The sequence below is a fragment of the Epargyreus clarus genome, unplaced genomic scaffold, assembly GCF_041222505.1.
Source record: "Epargyreus clarus isolate Ecla_fem2 unplaced genomic scaffold, WU_Ecla_fem_2.2 ptg000015l, whole genome shotgun sequence".
NCBI classification, from domain to species: domain Eukaryota; kingdom Metazoa; phylum Arthropoda; class Insecta; order Lepidoptera; family Hesperiidae; genus Epargyreus; species Epargyreus clarus.
In genome coordinates this window covers 6,287,368-6,307,950 of record NW_027332223.1, presented here as the reverse complement: position 1 = coordinate 6,307,950, position 20,583 = coordinate 6,287,368, and the positions used below count along the sequence as shown (strand labels likewise).

The 20,583-nt window shown below is 38.4% G+C and overlaps 1 protein-coding gene across 14 annotated transcripts in view; it reads left to right on the top strand.

Moving 5' to 3' along the window:
- The window catches only part of mbl (splicing regulator muscleblind), a 354,372-nt gene that overhangs the window by 273,806 nt on the left and 59,983 nt on the right, over window positions 1-20,583 (top strand). The window lies entirely within an intron of this gene.

Here is a 20,583-nt window from a genome sequence, read left to right as displayed (position 1 = left end):
GAACGCTATTTCAATATGCTGTACCGAGCCCTCTAACGTTACCTTTGCGATGCCGGCAACCTCTTTGCTTGTGTACCACGATTATCCCGAAGGCCCCGTCAAACATACTTTCATCAATGATGTTTGCGCACATTGAAACCGATCAGAAAATTACTGCAGAATCGAAATTAAATTGTTCCATTTAAACAAAAGGTCGTCCACATTTTTGCGGCGACCGATTCGAGCGATTTTAAAACGCAGACCGGACTAAACGAGGCATTGAAAAGAAATACCAAAAATTCGCATTCAAGCATTGGAATGTGTGTAGGGATCCGTGCAGTAATTCGCTTAAAGCTGGCCATCACGTTTATCCCCGAGACGTTAGACAATAGGCGATCGGCGTGCATTGTCCCGGCTTTGTGCATCGCGGTATCGTATATGTTGGACAATACAGCCGCCTCTCCTAACACGCCAACGATATCTTATCTTATTCCTCAGATTCCTTGCCGTTTATCTACATAGAAAACCTCTGCTTCACACTTTTAGTTTTAACAGCGTTCTAATTCAATTACTTACATTCGTATCTCCTTTGTTCCATAACCCCATTCGATTCTACACTGCATTTGGATTTGAAATGAAAACATTTCTTAACAGATTACAAGAAACGGCAGTCTTCGTAAAAGAGTCCAATTAAAGATGTATAACAGTAGTTTTATTAATTTTTGGAGTATGTGTGTGTTTCGTACATACTGTGGAATAATTCATACATTGCCTTATCTTTACACTTAATTTCAGATTTGCTTTTCCTGTTAGGTTCATGTACTCAATACTAAAATGTCATCATAATCAATTAATATTTTTGCCTTAGTATCGACTAATAAATAATAATAAGATTTCCTTATGCGTAATACAACCTACGTATTAAATAATTTTCCTTCGTGAGGAAACTTATTTCCCCTTTAGCTCGTTGAAACAATGCACAGAAGTTCAAGTACGGCTAAGCAAGAGCAAAGTTATTACTTTTCGAACTAACTCGAAATGTTATCGTTTTGTCCTTCAATAAATGGATTGCGGTGAACTTCCAACAATTTATTATTCCCACGATGAATTTACCGCACGCCGTAATAATATCACGAAGGGTTACGTCTTAAAACTGTACAGCGGTTGTAACCGAAATGGTATATAAGTTTTACCGAGTTTGAGTTAATTCACGGTTGTAAAAACAGGTTATGAAAAATAATAAAGACTGCCTTATTAGTTTTTTAACGACAAACTATGTCGTTGCATAAGTAACCAATTAAAACTCGTTAGCCTGTACGCGCACGCATAAGAAACTCCTTACGCCTTCGGAACGCTATCTATTATTTCACTAATTAGTGCACATATTCGACTGTAATAACGGATATTCATATGCTAAGTCGGCACTTAAACATTCACCTTGTTTATTCATGGAAAAACCGTATTAAAATAACGCACAACGCTAAATCAATAATGTGTCGGTACCGTATTGTCTGAGAAGTATTTTTCGCTCGCTTATCCGTGAGACTGTTTGAAAACATGTTAGACAATATTGTAAATACCGTAGCCCTGTATCTGCAAATGTCAGAGCAATCTTCGCGGATGCTGTCACCAGGAATGCGGGAGCGTCGCGCTCGTACGTAACGCCACTTGCACACGATCCGTCCGATACGTCTGTGCATAATGAACCTTGCGAAACTAGTGCATAGATTTAAATACGGTCTGTGGATATGCTCTTTTATAAGTTGTGTCGAATGGATCTTCAAATAAGTCGTTGTCGATTTATGTGCTTTGAATAAACATAAAGTACGCAGTAGACATAAAAAATTGTCATCATCATTAAACGATAATATTGTTGAAGGCCAACTTTTACGACAAATCTGCATTAAAGCAACATTGTAATGTGCTCAGGACTTATCTAACAACACTGACCTCCAACGATAAGAATTGAGTTACAATTTAAACTGTCTTATTAACTCATCATCGAATCAAGGCACACTCGTTGCACCATTCGTCATGCACATCGGATGGTGCAATTCACAGTTAAACGACAAATCGAGCGGCGATAAAACGCGCCCGTAGGCACGCCAGGCGCTTCCCGCACACCGCGAAACGTCTCCCGTGATTAAGCCTTCAATTACGCGATATGACGAGGGGGTCATATTTGATTAGACTACGTGTTGTGTTGATTAAACCGAGCTTATTGCCTTATTCACTTAACCTCACCCACACGCTTTATTACCGCCGCCGAGCGAGCGGTTCGCGCGTTCGAAACCGGATTTCACAACGTCTCCATAGGTGATTATCAATTTCGTCAGTTGACATTAAGACGGCCGTGAATCACTGGCCGGAGTGCGTGTCGAGAGGATTATGGGCACAACGAGTGCGAATTATGAGGGATATTCCAACCGTCTCCTTCCCTTAACGGCCGGTTACAGCTGAAAACACAGCTCGCGTGCTGAATACCGTCGGACCGGAATGGGAATTACTTTTATTGCCATTGTCCCCTTCATAAAAATAACTGACAATGGGTAGTTTGTTATATTTTTGGGCAATAACGACCTAAACACGGCGGGCTAAACCCCGGACATGCATAGCTCATCGAGATAGCACGGCGTGAGCTATAAAGCTTCCCGATATTCAGTGAGGCTCCCGGGAGGCGCATAAAACGAACAGCGCAGACATCGCCGCGGGTCACAGCGGTGCACTAAAACGTATATGGCGCGTACAATATGTGAAATTAATAATTCATTGTGTCCAGCATTGTATCGGATGATTTTTTCATGCAAATAATCATTCAAATTGATGTTCGATATAAAATTGTAAAACATGGTTAATAACATAGTACCCATGAACCCAGAAGGAAAAAACTAAGTAAACACTTCATTATTATCGGTCAAGAATAATTTCTTGAATAGTTAAACTCTAACACTGATTGACTAATAGACAACGAACACCTTAAACATGATGAAAAAATTGAAGCCTAGGAGCTTGAAAGGGCGTCTAACGTTATTGGCATATCATATTGGCATCTTTTTTGTCAGTGATAAAACACTGCCGCTGTTGCCGAAATCCATATTGATATTTTTGACATAATTTATTTTTGTATTTTTAACATAAAAGAACATACTCATAAAAGTGGTACACGTAATACTCGTATACATCTAAAGTAAGCCGCCAAGTCAGACGTCAAATTGCATCAATCCACGCAAAAGCATCAATTGTTGTGTCACGCTTCGACACGGTCGCGAAACTCGCCTCGCCGACCAGACGGTGACATCATCACGGTCAAGTGTTACTTAATTGCCGACACCTTTTTTATTTTAACGTCAATCTAAAATTTGACGTTTCTATTACATATTGGGTGATATGATTTCGGAGTCATCGATTTAAATTGATAGTTTCAGACGAAACTTCTTTAACTGTTGTGTGAAATGAAATTCGTTTCGTTACACTTATTAACTGGCACGGTTTAATTAAAATTTTATCAGATAGGATTCGTGATAGGTCACATGCAACGCTCTCTAAGATTTTAGATGAAAATAATTCAGACAGAGTATCACTAAAGGCAAAGGAAGAATATTCGCAATAAAAGATATTTTTATGGACTAGGGCTGCCATCGCCTAAATTGCTGACACCGAAAAAAAATTTGAAAAACTTCGGATATTTGGGTGAAATCGAGAATTCTGTCCTGACGTCCGACACCCCCATAACTCGAAAATGCCAGTGTGATATGCGCTTGATATACATGACCTATGTATAGGTACATAATACGGATGAACAAAACATGTACTATGGAGTTAAAATTACATACTCCCGGCAACAAAAACACTGCCATGACAGATAAATTCTCACGTATTGTTCATCAATTTGATAATAACCATAAATTTCGCTTACGTATCGCGGTTGAAACATGTGATGCCTTATTTGATAATTCCCATCCGATACACCTTCACATTTTAATTACAAAGTTGTTTCGGCTTAATTTGGCTCGATTACGTCACTTACAAGAATTATAACATCACTTACCCGGACTAAGTCTTAAAGTGCTTAGTAAAGTAGGTAAAGGAGTTTGATTTATTTTTAATCGGTTTAAAGATTGATTATAATATAGGAAGATAGAAGATATCTTCGTGGTTTCGATTGCGGTGGCATCACTCCTTTGTGCATCTCCTCGCAAAGTGAGAGGGGTTTAGAACGTTGGCCAGGTGATAATTAATTTCAACCAGCAATGTCAAACATTGCACTTTAAAGAGCATAAAATTAAGGGGAGCCGTTTTTATTGTTTGAACGACTACTTAGTGTATGAACTTTTGCTAATTAAAATGGAATGACGGTTAACTCTTTATCCTCTTAATATAAAACACAAAGGCCTATACAGTATCAATTCAGCAAAGAACCTAAACTAGTTCTTGTTTTCCCTTCCAGGGAACAATCTAGCAGATTAATATAGTGGGGAAGCAAATGGATTAAATGTTATTGTTATACCTGAGCGGATAAGTAGATAGAAGGGAAGAGTGAAAGTGTGCGTGAGTGGGAGTTGAGTCGGATTGTGCAGAGGCCCGCCCTCGTACGGTCTATCTATATAAATTAAATTGGCCTGTCTGTCATTGCATGTTTGTAAATTCAAATTATAAAAAGTTTGAAAGACAATTTTAACGTAATTTTTGAAATCTCAGTATTTTATATAACCTTCAAATTAAACCTTTATTTGATACACATCGTAAGGAATGGCAATAGTTAGTTCGCCATTTTGAAGCCTCCGCCAATTTGGATTTAGCGTGACGTCACTAAGATAATCGTGCATTGTAGTCTAAATCAAAGGTGTATGCAAAATTTTAGCTCAATCGGTTGGGATTAACTGGTTTAGAATTCAGTTGCATGACGTGACCCTTACATATATACGAAGTAGCAAATCAAGTTTATAAAAACTTGTAAGAGTGCCATTTTATAAAGTTTACGTTACAAAACGTGTTTATTTTTTTTGCTTGTCTGTTTGATGGATATATCCTGTATTGTAATATATTTTCTGTCTATGTTAAAATACAGGTATAATTTTTCGTACAGGTTTGGCTTACAAACTAAATATTATTTTTTTCTATAAAATGAGAATTCCCAGAAGAAAAAACATAATCATTAGGTACAGACAAATGGTTTTTAAAGTAGTAGCAAAAGTTATGTGATCTTGCATACATAAAAAACACGAGAACGCGCAAACAAACTCGCGCGTCACAACTAGTTCAATTTAAACTTTAGAATTCTATAGAGTATAGTGTGAAGATAGATCTAACGTGGGCAGACTGGGATGCAATAACAACGCACGGACGGAGTCGGACGACTTAAAAATATATAATGTACTGAACTAGTCCACCCACTCATTCACTTTCATCGCGTTGCGGGTTATTTAACAAAACAGAAAAAATTGGCCAAGTGCGAATCGATCTCGCAAGCGAAGGGAACCGTACTACCGAATTTTCAATTGTTTTTTTTTTAGTATTTGTTATCATAGCATAGTATTGTTATAAAAGTGCATTGTGAAAATTTGAACTGTCTACCTATTATGGTTCAATAGAAAATGCGAAAACGCCGTGAAACAGCGGTTCCTTGTATGGCGGCCCCATTTATTTTCTAGAATGTTTATTTGTAGTATGTGTTGTTATAGCGGCCACCATTATACATACTTCGTGAAAATTTGAAGAGTCCGAGAGAGAGATAGAGTCGTGATACTCAGACAGACGGACAGACAGACGAGGCTTAGCAATAGGGTTCCAATTTTACCTTTTGGGTACGGAACCCTAAAACGTATATCGCCTCCGGTTCGGCATTCGGCTGTCACATAAGCTGCTTATATCGACACGTTCAATTTATTATCAGTTTTTCAATATATCATCCGTGGGAGCCAATCCAAGCGTAAGTAGGTAGATATATTTTATGGGACTGTTATGCGAAAATCCTTAACTATATAAAAAAACCACACACACACCAGCAAATATATTTTATTTTTGGTAACTGCTATGCGGTAATCCTTGCCGATCTTTTAAAAAAGTAAAGTTCACACACATATAGAGTTTACGGAGTGTGTTTGTGTGTGGTTCGGTTCTAGTTTTCACTTCACTTTTCTTTTTACGAGCTAGCAACGCGGGACGTGGATAGGAAGCAACTGCTTGACCGAGCGGTGATTGGTTTTATATAAATGAAAATGCTGTGCTTGAAACTCTTAAAGAAACTACTTTATTGTTATTTATTTATGCTTTTTACGTTGATAAATCAGTCTGATACTATTTGTGTATATATAAAATCATATTCAATAACTTGCATCATTTAAATGTCTTTAAAATGTAATACGATTAAATTATGCTACTGGTTTTAGTACCTGTTTACTTATTTTTATTTCTTCTTTAAAAGCGGAACGTGAACGGACCACCGTTTCGAAATCGAATTAAGTGCTCGCTTAACCACCGAGTAAATCAATGTTATTGTTTGTCAAGAGAGGCAACAGATGGTTAATATTGGATCACAGTGACAGATGAATTTAGTAGTCGGTCAGAACGCAGTGAAATCTTCAGTTGAAACGTTTCATACAATAGCCGACATAAATAACGATCCAAAGGATGAAAAATAAGCCAATAAATTCCTGTGCGACTTCAACTAGTTCCGAACAAAATCCCTTTGTACGCAAATTCCCCACCGATATTTCCTGTTGTTTATTTACGTCGCTCGTACTTACCTCATATTTTCCTCATTCGGACGGTTAACGCTACAGGGCTATTCATTGTTTTGTCGCCAGAAATAAACGTAAATAAATAAGTTTTTAATGAAACTTCGACTCGCGACCGGGCCCAATCGGAAGAGGGAAACTAGTTGAAGTGCTCCTCGCAAATCAATAGCAAAGCTTTATTTAGTAGTGCGGAGGAGTTTTCTGAAGCCGTCCACGAAGTGTTCCGTTGCAGACCATTCGGAGCGCTCGAAAGCCGCTGGTAATCTCGGTTCGCGCTCTTTGTTCGAAGCGTAAGAGTTGTTTCGCGGGCTGTGAAGTTTGTACCGCCCGCGTGCATTTGCTACCTCGCCGATAATTTAACTTAAAACCCAATGGATGACAGTTAGATTAAAATCGTTAAAACCTTTAATATACTGCGCACACGTGTAAGGAAAATTGATTATGCAAATCTATTTACGAGTATAGAAAAAACTCGTCTCGCTATTATAATTTTCTATTAAATGTGACTATAACAGTGACCTTTCGTTTAACATATTACCTAGCTAGATATCAATTTAATTCTCTATTATTTACTGGAAAGAAGTTAAATATATTTAAGTACTAAATGTTAGCTTAATACAATTCAATAGCAATAAATAAACAAGGCTCACGAGCCCGACTCTAGATTGGCCAGTAAGGCGACACGCACCGGCGGTAGGTAAGTAGACGCGACCGAGACGGCGAGCTCCGTTGGAATAGCAGGCCGCGGTTACGTGATTCACTATACCTACATACGCACGTCTGTCCGACTATCTGCCCGATCTCCAGCGAGCCCGCCGACCGCAAATGAAGACAAATTAACTTTGGAATTCACGTTATTAGCCACGCACTGGGCACAGAAAAAGGAACCACGATTAAAGAGCAAATTCCATTATGTAGGTGCTCGAGGAATTTTGATCGTTTTATTCTGCTCTAATTCCAGTCGTCTAAATAAGCGAGATCCATCGCAAACGGTTGTGTTTCGCTTGCGAGCGTTCATTAACTTTGTGCAACGCTCTGGGCGCTCTCGTCGCATGCTATCGTTTGCATTAGTTTTAAAAATCACTTAATCTGACCTGGATTGAACGCCAGCCTGCTTCAAATAATTGCTGCATAAATTGTCGTTCGCCGTCATAATTGTGCCACCTCTCCGTTCCGTTTAACCGAAAACTATTTTTCGAGGCGAACGTCCACATCGACGTCATCACTTGACTTAATTTTGTTTTCAATTTCGAACGATAACAACTGACTGTAACAGTAACGAAACAAAACAATGGAGCGTGTTGTTGTTTCGTGATTTGTTCGCCGCGTTGGTGTCCCTTTACACCTCGCAGTTATAAATAACAGAATTTAATAAGATGTCCAACTTTCACATCGCGTAATAAGTGGGGTGTCACGTTTCGTACGCTCTCAGATTTCGCCATTCGCCGCTCAAATTGCACTGCGATTGGCGTCGTGCTCTCCCTGCACTTAGCCGATAAGTCGCCGTTACAACATGCCGAGAACAGATTACTTAATTATCGTACGATTAGCAGCAATTCGAATAGCGAAATACGCTTTTCTAGTACTCATTTGTGCAACCTTTAATTTATCGACGTAAACAAACAGTCTTTAATTGTAAACAGTAATTTGATTCTCTTTGCTTTTCGTTTCGTTTATATCTCATCTGCATCCGTACAAAACGGGATTTCGACGTGATTTCTGAATTAGTGTTTTCTAAAAACGTCACAGTCTCTATATTTAATCATTCCACCGAGAGGAGAGTGCGAATGAAAAATTTTGTCGTGCTCTGTCCATTAGGCAAAACATATTTTTAGATAGTGCTCCCGACTTCGTAAACTTTCATTCTACTTTAAATGATACTTTCCGATGTGTATTATCGCCACACGGAATCTTACAGACGTACAATGGAACACCATTTATCTCGACCGGTGCACTTCCTCGCGCCTCGAAACCTTCAATCGCCCGCCGACCTGTCTCGACGGTATTAACCTTTCGCAGGAAAATTGTGTGCTTTAAAGATGTTCCCCAGTCAATTTTCAATTGTATTACTCTATCAGGTTAAATGAGAATCGCATCGACTATTCCCACTACAGGGTTTCCAGAGTCGTCAATAAAAAATACCAGGAATCGTTCGCGATGAGGAGGGGCGGCGTGCGGCGCATTCCTACATGCCGCGCATTTCCATCCGATATTGCGCCGCCATTATGCCCTGCTCCTCAGCCCCGTCCCTCGCTGCCGCCCCGCCGCCCTTTAATTAAACGGTGAGGCTCGAGAGACACGTCTCCACCACCAACGTGGAAAATCACATAAATAGCTCCTAAGTTACCATACTTCTGGTCCACTTCATTGATAAGACGCTTGGCCGAGTTCCTCTTTGCGCTATCTTTTCGTTTCAATAAACTTTTTATTTTCCATTTCGATTTCGCTCCACATTTAAAAAAGGAAATAACACGCTTGGAATTGGTCCATGTACTTTGTACCACGAGTAGTTGTAAAGAATCACGAGAGATTGTTCAGCATTGAACTTACACCGCTTGTTGTAATTACAGTCATGTTCTTATCCTTAACATTGTATTTGGCGGCGAATGTTAATGTTACGCTGTCGGGGCATATCAGTGGCGCGGTTGCCGTAGCGACGGCTAGGTGAAACAATGCGTGTAATTTAACAGTATTAACCTCCTTTCTCAACACATCCGTAATAAAATAAAGGAGTCTCGAACGGGGCCCGTAATGGCTCCGACGAGGCCTCGGCGTCGGGTGTCGGGCGTAATGAGCGGTACTTTATCTGTGCTCATTTGCATGCGAAGTATATCAGCCTCGACCTTGGCACCTTGCATCGCGTATCCACGCACAGAATTCGACGCAGGTCCGCTTACGTCACGCACGCTCCACGCAACTATTATGAGGCTATTACACTATTACGTACAAAAACATTGGCAGGATGTATACAGTTCTTCTTTAATCATGTTGTCTATATAGTAGCGTGTGGGAACTGAAATATTTATTCTTTACATTAGTACATAACTACACAATATAAAATGTCAATGTCAATATAAAATGTTTGTCAATGTAGGTATATTTAATGTAATTATATATATTTAATATGTTCGTACATACTATGGACGGTCTTAAATCAATCTGCATCGTAAATAATGCCCGTGTACTACTTACATCGATCGTGAATTAAACTTTTAAATTGGTCACGTGACGCTTGCTGTAGTTTCATGTGCCTTTAACTTTATTTTTTTACTTTTTAACAAGTACAAATTATCATTTTCATGTTTTCAATATACTATTCCATCTATCTTCAAATTTAAGAAATTTGCCCTAAATAATAAATTCCCCGGCAGTCAGTTTTGCCGCTAACCCCATTTCGAGCAAGCTAATGCAGGTTCAGGGTGGTGAAGTATGCTGGTACCCCCTTAAATGCAAGAGAGAAACCCGTATAATTGTAGAACATTAATGGCTTAGTAGCCACCATGAACAATTAAAACACACATAAAGAACACCATTTACAATTAAACATTCGAAACAGCGACCGTAGACAGCACGAAATAGTTGTCGCCAACGTAATTCCAACCTCCACCAAGCCTACAATACTTATTGCTAGATTTAGAATATTAATTACATGGCTCTTTTACCCTTTGGCCGGAAGAGCGGCGCATGCAATGCCATTATTGCATGCACCGCTGTTCGTCGGCATAAATAGTTAAGAGGGTGATAGCTATTCAAATTAACTTGCACAAAGAGACCTACTCGTACCGTCGGCTAAATATTTGCATTATCAAAGGGCTCATCTATGAAAAGTTGTGATATATAATTTTGTGATCGGTGAAACATTAAACATACTTAGTTGAAGACTCGGCTAATACTAAACTGTGGCGGTTTTTTCCGTCAATATCCTGAAAATATTTCAATTTTTAGTTCCATTTCCACGTTCGCCTTATTTAGTCTGTTTCCGTCGTCGTAATAACCCAAGACAATCTTAATCATGACGAATCGATAGACATGCCATTTATCAAAATCGATTCGGTTGTTACGAGCGAAGATCCATAAAAACATAAGTACATACATGTGCCGAAATCATTACCCTTCTTTTAGTCTCGTCTAAGCTTGAAAATCTGAAAAGGGAGGGTTAAAAAATCTTTGTCCTAGACGTCTTTTCATCGTTAACATTTCAAACGTTATCGATAAAAACTCAGTTCGTAACGCACTAGCATTAAAAATGACTTGGTAAAGATATATAAAGTCTGTAGTCATAATAAATCATTTATTATCTGCGAACTAATTTTTTTTTAATTCGATGTGTTAATGAATCATGCACCATATCGCGTATTCTGATATCGGCGTTGTGTTGTTCCAGATTCCTTGAAATGTAATAAAGTTTTATTTTAATATCTGAATGAAATTTAATTTTTTTATTCATAATTTATCAAATAATTCACGATTTGTGATTTTAAGTCGTAAATATTCATTGTTTTCTTGTTTTGAGGTTCGAAAGAGTTCGTTAAAACATTTCCAGACTAGCACTTGAGACTTTTTGTTGAAACATCACTCGTGTTTAATTTATTCGCCGCATTTAGATAAGCATTGCGCCGCCATATTAAGGCATCTGCACACGTGGCTCGGTGCATGGCTGTTAAATTGTATCGTGTAAACATTGACATTGTACTGTAAAGTGAAAACTTAACATTTTTTATTTCCTCGACCCCAAAATATTGGTTCAACGACGATTTCTAATTTTTGCAGTCTTCATAGCTTCGGCACTAAATAAAGTTTCTGTAATACATATATTGTTTCTGCTATCAAATTATAATTTTTGGATTTATTTTTTTAAACAAATATAGTATTCAAATTTTCACGTAAACGTTATAATTTTCTTCTACTCGTATATTATTTTCTGATTATGATTCGATAATTTTAAAGTCATTAGTAAATAAACAATATTAATATTACTCAACACTCAACTTTTCCGGCAACAATTGCTCTCGTATTTACAAGTGTGTAAACGGCTTTAAGGGGCGGTCGTGTGTCAGTGTTGCAAGTTGACGGTTAGCGTAAACCTCTTGTCTGCTGCTGTGAATGCATTAGACTGAAAACTACCCTTTGCCATATAAACTATTGCATATAACACCGCCCCATGTTGAAACCATTTTAATCCGAAAAGGAGTAAGGATTTTTATTTCTTGTAAAGATTAAGATACTTGCATTTTTTTTTAAGTCAGAGTAGTAATCAGAAGTTTGGTCGACTTAACTGCCGCCTATGAACAATGAACATGTTTAAATAATTTCAAATGGAGTTATAGTTCTATAGAAAGCTGTTATCAGAAGTGTTGCTGCCCCCAAAGGACCTAGGAGCACCTCTTGTTAAGGTATTTGTCTCACTGCAACTGCAGCATTACACTGCTGTTGAATACAACAATCTGCAATAGCAGAAATAGATGTGGTGGTAATGCCTCCTTTAAATATCTCTCCTCCTTTTCAACCTGACTCAACATTCAGTCTTAAAATTATAAAAAATGGCGAATTTTATACATTCATTTTCTAGGACCGTGGGCAGACCTTTTAGTATTATTTTAGTCCAGATATGTCGTCTGAATCATGTGTCTTGTACTGTCAATCACTGTCATCTATTATTAACCATTAAATATGATCTATGTTCTTAGATTACAAATTGAAACCTAATAAAATATCATTAATATAATAGAGTTTTAATTGTAATAAGTTTATAGTTTATAGGTAGTCGAAACTACTATTTTTGTTATTATTTATTCGCACTTAAATTCGTTGAACCTAATACGATAATTTTTTGTAAGTTCAGTTATGATATGATTAGTACTATCTGATTCTATTCTTTACTATTCTTATATTTATCCGTGTATTAACGCCCTTCATTAAATAAATCAGATTCGATAGATCGACATTTAACAACATCTGCATACAAGAAATTGTCAAATTACTATCTCTGATATTTGGGTAGATTGAAAATAGAAAGCTAATCGAATACACATTACATCAATCAGGCCGAGGAGTGAGTAAAAGTAAGAACATGGAACTCTCTTGTAATACGCCGTGTAATGTCATTTAGTCGCTTAAAGCAATCAATTGAGAGCGAAGAGAACATGTCGACTTAGGGAGTTAATGCACGGGCGACTGTATAGTCTGTATAAGTCTGACGGTAGTGACTGACGACAGGTCTCGACAAAAGGCAACAGTCGACGACCACTGACGTCGGTTGTCGTCAGTCACTGTCACCGCTTACCGATAGCGACTGTCATTGTTTATCGTCAGCGACTGTCATTACCTGTTGCTAGCGACCATCAACGACCATCGGCAACAGTCGTCGACATGAATTGTCGCTCTTGTATTAACTCCCTAAGTTTCTTGTATTAGCTAACTGTCGCTCGCGTGTTACCTCTTAGAGAAAAACATTATTTACGACGTGAAAAGATTTGTAAGTCGAACGTAAACTTTTTATTGTAGGTATTACATCCAATTGTAGCGTCGTCCACTCCTTTGTATCGGAACGACCCGTCATATGCCTGACGTATATTGGCTTTTCTATAGGAAGTTGGATATTTGTCATATCTGTTCCTACACAATGCGGGATTTTCGCATTTTCTAGGAAAGTTAACCGAATGTACTTTGTCTTCGAGACTTAAAACCTTTATAACAAAATCACTTTATCTGTTTCTACATATACCCATAACAGAGGTGTGAAGTGCTATTATGTTCTGGCTTGGAAGGTGTTGTAGTAAGGCATTTTCGTACTACACCTTCTAAATCTACCTTATCCATAAGAGGTGTTCAAACTAAATCCTCAGGCGTAGTTAAGCATATGTGGCCGACCTGGCTTAAGACTCTAATCCAATTAGAAGTTGTTTACAGCTGTAGGTGCACACATGGGCGGCAGTGATTTCTTACCATCAATTGGACTGCATGTTTGCTATTTCAATGTCATTGAAAATAACTCTAAAAAAACTCGGATGAACTGGATTCGTTGATGAAACAAAACTCTCCAAATACATATACTGAAACAAGAGTACGAATCTCCGTGTACTTACAATAAATTTGAGCGTAGGTGCGATTCTTATCTATTAGACCTTTAAGGTCTCATGAATATTACGTATATTTTATTTAAGCTTATCTCTTAAGAAATTGGATTTGGGTATGGCCTGAAAAATTAGCACGGCTCTTGAAATTTCCCTCGGGATCTCTGTAGGATGTGACCGTATTCACATCAGGCTAAGTCTATCGATCTGGCTTGCTAGTCAGGGTTACCGAGCACTTTGCGTGCTCTGCTGGTGTAATCATTGCTCTCAAGAACAATCAAATTGTTCGACTGTGGAGATCGTTTACAAAAAGACTTCGGAGCTTATGCTTTCGCCATTGTTTAAATTTGGAATTGTTAACCTAACTGAATGATTAAACGCTTTCTACACTCCGTCTTTAGATATAATTCTGTCTGTCGTGGATGTCTTGGATTTTTTTTTGGCATTATTACTAGTTCAATACACAGGTATTATAAATTTACCCCAAAATGAAGCGTAGTTCACAACTTTCTTAGCCCCCCAAGGAAGCTGCAATATCCCCGAAAAGCTCACACGACATTCTATTTCGATTCGCCGTACGTACTTTCCCGATCGTATCGCTCTCGTGACACTCCGAGATCATTATCCGCACTCAGATTTCTCGGCGTCTCCTCTAGTAACTCGAATCGACACTCAATCGTTCCGTGAAAGTGCATTTTCAGCCCGAAGCGAGACCTTTGCATGACAATCGCCGTGTCCCTCGACACTCTTGCGCTTATATTACGACGAGTCACTATTATCTAACCTTTAAGGTTATGCTTGTTCACTTACGTAACCTTTACTGGAATTGATGCTTGTTTATCTAACTTTGTTGACTCTTTTGGCATATCCGTTGTATGTGTCTTCAGTCGCAGTACTTAAAATTATGTAAATACGTACGAAACAACAAGGTCCTTGTCGGCGCTCAAGTCACTCGCCGTCTTGTCTACTAACTCGAATCGACGTTCAATCGTTCCGCGAAAGTGCACTTTCAGCCCGAGGCGGAACCTTTACATGACAATGCGTCCCCAGACGGGTGTCGCGTCACTCTTGCGCTGATATCCCGATAAAATCGTAATATATTTCTTAACGTTAATAAATTCACTATGCTTGCACCTCGTTGCAAACATTTATAATATTACAACTTGCATCATATGTATAGTTTATGTTCATTATGGATAGTAAATTAGTTAGCAACGGTCCCGATTTATAAGCGGCGAAATATGTTCTCGATATATCACTAATAAATAAGACAATCATCAATAGTGCGTGGGTGTTAATGAGACTGTTGTACGTACGTACCCAGGGTATTAATACTCGAATGACGCATACATCATGTTCAGACTTGTACGGGGCATGTATCATGGTGACTCATTGTCAACTCTTTATTGTCCCACTGCTGGACACACGACTCCTCTTAGATTAGAGGGGCTTCCAATTAGTAAATTTCTAACACATTTGCGAACCATTAGATTGTATAGGTTTAGCAAAGTGATAATTTATTTTAATAAGTATACAACTTTGAAAAATCTGAGATGTGTTCTGTGAAAACGAATCGAACTTACCGATTGGGAGGTCCAGTTTCAACCAATTCTATTACTACTCATCGTGGTGACGCCTTTTAAAAATATTTTCTTTTCGTGCACTACTTTGATATATGTTTAAATTGAATCGCCGCGGTCCGTTCGACGTCGTTATTGTTAACTGTACACATTTGTTGTGCAAAGTGAAAGTACATATCTACCGGCGGTGGTATGATCTGTACGGTGTAAATTTTTATAGTCATATCCTCAGTGAAAGGCGTGAAAGACTTTCTAAGATAAGAATGTGTATCGCCATAACATTTGATACTGTTGTCCGTTACACTTCAGCTACCTCGCTCTGAGAAAAATCTAATAAGTGCCAAGTTTAATGTGAGACCGGTGTAATATATCAAAATATTAGACGTCTCGCCCGCAGTTTAGGCAGCATAAGCCAAAATGGCACCTACACAAACAATCGACCTTTCTCCGGCTTACCTCGCTAATATCGCTGCGATATTAACGTAATATATCGCTGAAAAGCTTTATTAACAACAACCCTAGATTGCAATCTTGTGCAAAGCTGCATTAAATTTCCTCTAGTAGACATTTTAAAGGTAATAGAGGGAACGAGTTTAAAGAGAGGCATAAATCTAAATGCTTTCTACCTATTGTTCACTTTTATATGAGTTTAGTCACGATTCTGTAATATAATTATCCACTATATTGATAATAATCAAAGGTAATCACTGTATTACAAAACAATTTAAATAATGGAACATAGTTAGTAGAAGTTGGTATTATTTTAATCCTGGAAATGATCAACAAAATACGAATACTGTACTCAAACCCACACAGAGTCGTAGGGACAAAGAAAAGGCAATCCTGCGGAGGTTTTAAAAATAAAACAGCTGCATTCTGATTACGCATGTACATGTTTGTATGAACTCAATGATAAATTTCGTGTAAACATAGCAAAGGGTCAACAAGACCGAGGGCGAAGCGGGGGCTTGGATGTTCTTTCGCGATTCTGTTTGCATAATTGAATACCTACATTCACTAGTCGCGTCACGCGCGCCTCCACCCGACTCAGCATCCTTAATTGCCCTACGTATTATTTGCCAATTAAAGTAAATTCTCATCGCGGACGTGACACGAAACCAGGATCGCTTCGCAGCTAAGAGATTCTACCGCTAAGTCCCTCAATATATGCAAATAAACGCGACGATATGCTGACGAATACATAGTCATGTAAGCGTATCATCAATTATTTACGCATACTATTATCCGATTCGAATTCAACTACACCGCTCAAATGATCCGAAACTTGCTCGTCTGGATGAAACACCACTGAAAATATTTTCCTTTAAACCAGTTTGTCATTCAGTTTCCAGAGTAATAAATTTAACAATTTAAATCGTGATAAAATTCCAACTATCCACCGACCGTGAAGAAAGTTGTTTCAAATAGAATAGCGTTAGGAATATTGGAGAATTCCGGGTCGTGTCTTTGAAGAAGTCCTACCTCGCTCTTTGTTTCGTTACGTTCAGTCGAGTGCTTCATAAATATTCAAGAAGATCGATATCCGAGAAATCATTAAATATTGAGAGCCGTGCTTAAATGGCATATATAAAATTATCATCTCGCACTAATAAATCTAAAAATCAGGCCGATAAATCCTTGTTGCGCCTTGACGACGACATGTGAATGACGCAGTTTGAAATGGCCTAATCAGTCCAATCCAGTTTCGCAGCCGTAATTTAAGGTAGTTTTATGTTTCGACTGTAAGCGGCGAGCGCCGTAAAGCGTTTGGAATTCAAGGCCATTCGTGCCGTGTAGAAATCGAGTTCCTGATCCGTCCGGGAATGGCTCGCCCGCTCCCGGCTGGCCGACTGGAATGCGTGCAAAATAAACAAGTATAACCGGTTTCCTTGTGCATCGTGCTCTTTGTCCACTCGAAGGCAGACACAGCCTTATCCTCTCTCGCTCGCACATGCATCTTTTAGTTTGGCACATTACCATATCACAATCCTGCCGCGCTCGTAAGACAACCACAAGACCGTCGTTGCTGTCACCCGACACACGCCGCGCCGTGTTCCAACGTATTGATCCAACGTTTAGTAGCAACGGTATGCAGTTCTGGTATCGAAGACCTATATAGCTCGAACGAAACATTCTATGCTAGCTTGTAATTTAGCGAAGCTTCGGCGGTGTAGTCAAATTACTCGATAGTTAACAGTGTCGAAGAAAGTAAGGCACGATATCTCGATTTCGTCATTATAGGTAGTTCTGTAAGTATTTATTACGACGTCGTCTACTTTTTATTATTATGAAGCTTGTTTATATAAGTTATCGTTGCAAAAAGCTCGACCTGGGGCCGGACAGCGTGGCGCGGCGACCGATAGACGACAACGCCCATATATCTTGTGACGACCGGCGTGATGTATTACCGCTGATCAAACCCCACTACAAACTATCCGAGCCTTTATACCGGACACTATCTATAATAAATACGGCTCAAGCATTTATGTTGCGCTACCTATTAGTAATAAATTAACGCCTGCATAATTTATGTATTGAGAATATAATTACTAAGGATATAATCTCACGCGTCATGTCTGATATCTTACATAATTTTGTTTCCGATTAATAAATAATTAATTATCAATGTAGTAGAAGTGCAAACAATAAAAATAATTCAATTTTCACTTGTAAAATCAAACATTAACCCATGAAAGCTTGTCGATGATTGAAGAGCAGAAATCTGTTAGAGTTCAAAATGCAGACTTACAAATGGCCTTACAGCTCGTGAAAATATTTCGCTCACAAGTGTATCGAATAAATAACACGGGCAACTTACGTCTCGAGCTAACTTTTGCCGAGGGCTCCAACAAAAGATTTATCATCTCATTCGGCGTTACGAGGCCGTTGAAACTCAAAGCAAGAATACGAGGAGTCATTAACCCGCGGTTTGCTCGTTAGCCATGCAATTCTGCCGGCTGAGTAAGGTGTGATCACGTGTGGGACAATCATGGGACGAGTGGCCTGCTTTTATTTTATATTGTGTTGTATTTATACTAAGATATAGAACGGATGTGTAGTCTATATGTTAAGTGATTACCGCACTCTCTTGAGAATACACTACCAATCTCACAAAGGATTTGCAACCCGTTATATAAGTATACACAGGAACAGTAGTTCAGGCACCATTTCTATGCAACAAATGGATTAATATGGATACTGACTATTTTAGTGGCGACAATGCTACATGCCTCCACAGAAGTCAGCAAGATCTACGGTTTTGAAGCTATCACATTTAATTACTAAAACAAAATAAAACAATTAATGCATTTTTTCCATAATATTTTCTTTACTGAGGAAGTGGTTTTGTAGTTTGAGTTTTAATTACTTAAATTCACGAATATTCTTGTTTACTACGGGTATACAAGAATATAAAATGAAAAAAAAAATTCAATTGTAATCGCACAGTAAGTGGCAATAAATCTACTGGACTCAACAGTGGAAATACAACACCTATTTCAGCCATATAGTAGAAGATTAATTGCTTTTCCTGCTGAAAGCTTTGGTCGACAGAACACGTTAGTCCATAAGGCGTTCTTACTTGGCATTTAGCACCGCATGTCGGTTTGACTCCATAAGTCTATGAAGCATAATACGAAATAACGTATTATGATATGGAATAGCAAGCGACTTTGCAGTCCACCTGATGGTAACAGGTGTTAAAACGTCTACCTTAAGCCAATAACAGATGCTTTACTCCTCATGAAGGCTAAGATGGTCGAATAATAAGTAAATCAGACAGCATTCACGCTCTTCCACCGAAACGCAAAACTGCTTATTCCGCATTTGAAGGTGGTAGAATCCTTTGTGGTTCGACTCCGGCGGCACCACCGCCACACCTATTTCTGTATAATAACAGCAGTGTTAGGTGCTGCTGTGTTTCGTTTTGAAGGGTGTGGTAAGGGAAACATACTTTTCCGAGGCGTTCCAGCATAGTCCTCAAGGGTAACGGCGCATCTGTGGCCGACCTCAGGCAGGTATAACTAATCCTATCTGGGGTTGATTACAGATGTCCATGGGCGGAAGTAGCCACTTACCATCAGGTGGACTGCATGCTCGTCTGCTACTCCTATATTATAAAAAAAATTAACCAAATAACTTCACGTAAAAAATATAAGTCAAGAAATGCTTGTACGAGAAACTCATACATACCTATTGCGATTACATTGACCGTATGCCGTATCTGTGCATAAGAGAAAGTCTCAGATTCACACTTGCACGATAATGTCAGACGCCTTTTATCGCCCACAATATTTCATTTAATTACGATGTTAAAATGATATACGGTCAATGTACTCTGATATTGTTGTCTATTAATTATTTTAAGAAACACTTTACATCGGTACAGTATTTGCGTCAGAATTTAATTCAATCTAATTAACGCATGTGGTTTACATACTTTATCAAAGCGGTGCCGGCTCGGTTTAACATTTATATGTATATAATATTTGTTCGTAAAATTACCAAGTGGAAATTCTTGATGTTGCTATGAGAACTTTTGTGTTTATCTTTTTGTTGATTATTCGTGAAATAAAATGCAAACGGCTTAATTAGCAGTATGTCAGTTGTTATTTTCAAGAAATTCGGACTGAAACAAATAACAGGTCTCTTAATTAATAGACTGCGTCTAATCCTTTTTTTTTGTTAGTTATTTATTTTTGTATTAAGCTATTTTTCATAGTATTAACTAAAAAATAAATCGTCTTTAGTCTCTACGTAATTACTGAAGTTAAATATCGTGATAAGTTTTAAAGTTAATATTATTACAATATAAACTCAGATTCGCACTACTGATCATTTATCTTTAACGGTTCTCTCGGAAGAACATAAAACTGATCACTCTTTTTCCTCGTTTCCGTTATCCCAGTTTGGATGAGTTTCGGAGGACGTTCAGTTATTACGAGGACACTAAAACATTTATCTATTTCTTACATCGCCACCGAAGTTAAGAGTTTTACGAGTAGCGAAAATGTATAGTCGGCCCTGAAAGAGTTTTCTTCATTAAAAGGTATTCAAGTGCACGTGAGCGAGTTGAAAACTAACACGACTACGTGCCCGTTAATTATTTAGCGCGCTAACTATGCAAGTGCGCGCACTATATTAACTCGATGAGGTTTTATTCGCGAGTACAAAGAGTAGGTGGCGCGGTTATTATCGCGGAGGCGCGTGGTGCGG